Raw genomic sequence first — 6,247 nt, 5'->3', positions numbered from 1 at the left:
CCCCCCCACCTACAATCCCTGCCAGTACGAGACTCGAACCCGCAACCTTTGGGTTATGAGTCCGATTCTCTAACCATTAGGCCACGGCTTCCCCCTGTATGAAAGCACAATGAATCCGTGCTGCTTCTGCACCACAGACATAACGCACATGAACTGCATACGCACAGCAGACGGAGTATGTGTGAAACAGGCATGAGCGTCACAGCAGATCCAAAGCAAATGTCAGGTATGAGGCCCCAACACAATAACTAAGCATGCTCTTTTACGTCTAACCCTTATTTTGCACTCTCTCTCGCTCTCTCTCTCATAGTTTATAGTTTATTTACCTCTTCACAACTCTCCAGAACACAAATACAAACTGGAGGCGTTTGCCAAATATTTTTCGCCAATATCAGATGGGGTCCCCTGATGCCCCAGGGCCCTAAGTGTCATTCGGACACAAGCTTCAGATGAAGAAGAGGATGATGTGTTCTCCCGGCATCTATTTATACTATAGTCGCACCGGTAGTGACATCATGGCTGTCGCCGGCCACGTGTTGTTGGTGTTTTTTCAATGTATGCTTCAGACACGTTTCATGACGAGGCGTTCCCCCCATAGCGACCCCTAGAGGACGCAGTGTCTCGTTCCCTACTCAGGGAACCATGGTTACATACGTAACCTGAGACGTTTTCCTCTAACAAAGACCAGTGCTCTAACAACAGCAATCACTATTACACATCACTATATTAGCACTCTTACATATTATCACAGCATTAAAATCCATGTAAAGGCAATTCAGAGAATTGTTTCTAAACACATTATAAATGTCAGAAATGTATTGCTGAAAACACTTTGCAAAGACTGTGAACGATGTAGTACTGAATTGTGGAGTTAGAAAGTTTGTGTTGAGGATTTTGTGGGCGGGGCTGAAATCATGTCTCGATGATGCACTGGAGCCACTGAGCACGGCCCCTCCCCTAACACTATAATAACTAGAGAGCATTAGCATCAGTGATTCACCGCTCAATCGCCAGTTACTGTCATTACCGTTAGTTACTACAGCCTACAGTTTGCGAGCTAGCTATGCCTTCGTCACGTAAATACATATTACCTGGTTGCAATAATTTACAAAACAGCTCGGTCTCCTTAATTGCCTCTTCTACAATTACCCCATCAACTTCGGTCAGAAATCTTGGTGTAATATTTGATGACCAGCTGACCTTCAAAGACCACATTGCAAAAACGGCTCGATCTTGCAGGTTTGCATTGCACAACATCAGAAAGATCAGGCCCTTTCTAACAGAGCATGCTGCACAACTTCTTGTCCAGGCCCTTGTCATTTCTAGGCTGGACTACTGCAATGCTCTTCTGGCTGGACTTCCATCAAGCACAATCAAACCTCTACAAATGATTCAGAATGCAGCGGCACGACTGGTCTTCAACGAGCCCAAAAGAGCCCACGTTACACCTCTCTTTATCTCCTTGCACTGGCTACCGGTTGCGGCTCGAATCAAGTTCAAGACATAAAGACCAGTGCTCTAACAACAGCAATCACTATTACACATCACTATATTAGCACTCTTACATATTATCACAGCATTAAAGTCCATGTAAAGGCAATTCAGAGAATTGTTTCTAAACACATTATAAATGTCAGAAATGTATTGCTGAAAACACTTTGCAAAGACTGTGAACGATGTAGTACTGAATTGTGGAGTTAGAAAGTTTGTGTTGAGGATTTTGTGGGCGGGGCTGAAATCATGTCTCGATGATGCACTGGAGCCACTGAGCACGGCCCTTCCCCTAACACGATAATAACTAGAGAGCATTAGCATCAGTGATTCGCAGTCAGAAATCTTGGTGTAATTTTTGATGACCAGCTGACCTTCAAAGACCACATTGCAAAGACTGCTCGATCTTGCAGGTTTGTTTGCTTGCACAACATCAGAAAGATCAGGCCCTTTCTAACGGAGCATGCTGCACAACTTCTTGTCCAGGCCCTTGTCATTTCTAGGCTGGACTACTGCAATGCTCTTCTGGCTGGACTTCCATCAAGCACAATCAAACCTCTACAAATGATTCAGAATGCAGCGGCACGACTGGTCTTCAACGAGCCCAAAAGAGCCCATGTTACACCTCTCTTTATCTCCTTGCACTGGCTACCGGTTGAGGCTCGCATCAAGTTCAAGATATTGATGTTTGCATATAGAACCGCCACAGGCTCAGCACCCGCCTACTTCCACTCACTATTACGACACTACATCCCCTCCAGAAGTGAACTCAGTAAACGTAATAAGATTAACTCACTCTTATAAGACGCACTGGAGCACAATTTACAGCCAATCTGAGGCTGCAACAGCAATGCTACTCGTCTCCAGCGCCTGTGCGTATGACGAACTGTTATCAGCAGCAGGTGATGCAACATGCTGTTCTCTCCGTGCTGAACTGCTTCAAAGACTTTAGATATACCAAAGACAGTGCACTGTGTCTGCATTCAAGCATTTCAGTGGGCTTAAATAGATCACCCTTTACAGCAAATTTAGTTCACAAACAACTGACAGCTTTGACCTAAATATGATTTTCAGTTACAATAATTAATCCTAAAATTCGACATTAGTAACTTCCCAGATAGCACACGTACGTCTGCAAGATGTCTGTAAAAGGTCTCTTGATCTGGAAAGCATCTGCTGTCTACAAACGTCTGACAGACGTCTTTCAGATGTCAGTTTTACATACATTCTAAATCATAAACATCTTAAAGACATCTAATAGACGTCTATTTGACATCTAAAAGAAACGTCCTATAGACGTATTGCAGATGAGCAAACCCTCTAATGGCTATTTGACATCTAAAAGAAACGTCCTATAGACGTATTGCAGATGAGCAAACCCTCTAAAAAATACGTCTTGCAGATGTAAATGCAGACGTCAAATAGACGTCTCCGAGATGTACGTGTGCTATCAGGGAAACTTTTAGCAGCATCAGACACTCGCGCTCTCACAAGATCTCCCGGTTCTTACTTGTCTTGTGAATTCAGATCACTGGAGACTCGCACTAAACGGTTCATTTGAATCAGTGAGTTGTCGACTCGAGAACAACTGCAATCGGTTCATTCTATTTCGTCAATGAATTGTTGGGTGCGATTTGCTTGCTCCCTCAGCTAAGTAAATTATTGCTAGCTGTTCCAGCATTGGAACATGCGGTAGGTCGAGCTCCCCTCTCGTGTGAGAGCTGGGTGTTTGCCGCCTCAGCTAGAGATTTACTGCTAGCCATTCCAGCTTTATATCTTAGATCGAGTTGGTGACTCTCTAACATATTGGGTTTGGTATGCACCATTCCATCTATGAGCTGCTCTTTCAGAGTGCCACGAGAGCCCCCTTAGAACGGTATCCTAAAATCCATGTTATGGTAAGTGTGCACGTGAAGGCTTTGTGCACTTTCTAAAATCCACATTGTGGTAAGTTCGCACGCTAGTTCTTTGCGTTCTTTTCTAAAATCCTGTATGGGGAGGGCTTCGCACAGTTTCTTCGTACCCTTTCTTGAGCTGGTTTAAGCCCCGTTCACGTTGGGCACCACTCCACTTAGGTATCCTTGGATACCTACTTTAACAGGGTGTGGCCACTAGAGGTCTGTTGAGACAGTTCCTTTCAGAGCTTATGCAAGAGCAAGCGGTAGCCCCTGTGTGACAGGCCAAGACTTAGTATGATACTAGGCTCTTGGTCGTATCCCCTTAAAGGAATCCATTATGATTCCAAGCCTTGAGCCTCTTCCCCGGGCCCAGGAGTCTGGCCCTAACAAGTAAGTTGGGTATGTAGCCTAGGCCTTTGGCCATAGGGGATAAAGTCACGGCCAGCCGTCTGACGTCCCAGGGGCAACTCACCATGAAAATGGTAAAGTTGGTACTTAGTGCTCGCCATGATTCTGGTCCGCACTCCCCTCAGCATGGCGGCGTGGGTATACCGTTCCCCATAGCGACCCCTAGAGGACGCAGTTCGAAGTTCCCTTGAAAGGGAACGTCTCAGGTTACTTATGCAACCATGGTTCCCTGAGTAGGGAACGAGACACTGCGTCCTCTAGGCTTCCTGCCATGCTTCGAACGCAAGCTTCAGACGAAGAAGTGAATGACATGTTCTCCCGGCGCCTATTTATACTAATAGTCGCACCGGTAGTGACGTCATGGCTGTCGCCGGCCAACGAGTTGGTGTTTTTTCAATGTATGCTTCAGACACGGGTCACGACGAGGCGTTCCCCATAGCGACCCCTAGAGGACGCAGTGTCTCGTTCCCTACTCAGGGAACCATGGTTACATAAGTAACCTGAGACGTTTCTTGTGCTTTGGCTACAGTAGGTAGTTTCAGTGAGGACAACAACCATGCATGTCGCTTCTGCAGGCTGCATCTCTTACTCGGTGAGATACACAGTCACTCTTTTCATAGCTTTTGCCGGCTCTGAGACACTTACTTGGTATTTTTTCCTGCCCTTTTTCTAGCAAAAAATCAATCATCACTAAATGAAAATGAAGGCCTGATTATTTCAGGGTCCTTGTCACAAGTCCATTGTTTTAATTTCTGTTTTACTTTTGCTATATTACTTTAATTGTTTTGGTTCAACATACTTATGGGGAAGTCGTGGCCTAATGGTTAGAGAGTCGGACCGAACCCCCAACTGCTCCCCGGGTGCCGCAGCATAAATGGCTGCCCGCTGCTCCGGGTGTGTGTTCACAGTGTGTGTGTGTTCACTGCTGTGTGTGTGTGCACTTTGGATGGGATAAATGCAGAGCACTAATTCCGAGTGTGGGTCACCATACTTGGCCACATGTCACGTCACGTTATCTTTTGATCAATATTGCCTTAAACGTATACCAGGAAAAAATGATTTAGTTTTATTTAGTAACTTTCAACATTTTATCACTTTGATAAGAAAATCTTATTTTCCTGAATAATTTTGACTTGCTTCTTTGGTAACTGATCAAGCAGACTTGCTGGAAGATTATATATCTAATGAATCCTAATGTCACGATCACCAGCTGGAGTGCTCTTGATAGCCACCAGAAGGCACTCCATCCCAGAATATTGTTACTGCCTCACGAACTACATTTCCCAGGACTCGCTGACTAGTCTCACCATCACTGATTGCATTCTTATGGGGAAGTCGTGGCCTAATGGTTAGAGAGTCGGACCGAACCCCCAACTGCTCCCCGGGTGCCGCAGCATAAATGGCTGCCCGCTGCTCCGGGTGTGTGTTCACAGTGTGTGTGTGTTCACTGCTGTGTGTGTGTGCACTTTGGATGGGATAAATGCAGAGCACTAATTCCGAGTGTGGGTCACCATACTTGGCCACATGTCACGTCACGTTATCTTTTGATCAATATTGCCTTAAACGTATACCAGGAAAAAATGATTTAGTTTTATTTAGTAACTTTCAACATTTTATCACTTTGATAAGAAAATCTTATTTTCCTGAATAATTTTGACTTGCTTCTTTGGTAACTGATCAAGCAGACTTGCTGGAAGATTATATATCTAATGAATCCTAATGTCACGATCACCAGCTGGAGTGCTCTTGATAGCCACCAGAAGGCACTCCATCCCAGAATATTGTTACTGCCTCACGAACTACATTTCCCAGGACTCGCTGACTAGTCTCACCATCACTGATTGCATTCAGTTGTGTCTCATTATCTCATTACCTCTGCCTATAAAAGCGATGCATCTTTCAGTCACTGTCAGGGAAGTCTTGCTGTATGTCACTCTGCAATTCTAAATGGTTCCTTGTTTCATGGCTCTTGGTTTTTGATTCTCTGCCTGTGTTATTGCCCTGTTGTTATTGTTTGGTTGATTGCCCGTGTATGACCTTTTGCTTGTTTCTGGATTACATCTTTTGATTACCCTTTAATAAATATTGCATTTGGATGCTCAGCTTTCATGTCTCTGTGCAGTTTGTGAATCTTAACATGTCTTCTAAGTAAAGAACAATGGTTGAATATGTTAAGTTTCAGAGGAGTACTCCTTTATTTTATACCACAACAGACACTGAGCAAGACACATCCCTATCAATTAAACAGCAAATTCTCCCCCCAGTAATTAATATTCTTCATGCTACTCTGCTGCACTCAATTACACACCTATTGGCTTTTTGTTTGGATGAAAAAACATTCAAAAACTTCATTTTTTATGCTGGTCTGCCTCAGCTGTCTAACAGCGCTTATCAAGTACAAAATCATTAAGATGACCAGTCAAAAAAGGGCAAATGTTTGATGCATGTTG

The sequence above is a fragment of the Sinocyclocheilus rhinocerous genome, unplaced genomic scaffold (genome assembly GCF_001515625.1).
Source record: "Sinocyclocheilus rhinocerous isolate Xijiao unplaced genomic scaffold, SAMN03320098_v1.1 scaffold393, whole genome shotgun sequence".
In the NCBI taxonomy this organism is placed as follows: domain Eukaryota; kingdom Metazoa; phylum Chordata; class Actinopteri; order Cypriniformes; family Cyprinidae; genus Sinocyclocheilus; species Sinocyclocheilus rhinocerous.
This window is presented reverse-complemented; position numbering follows the sequence as displayed.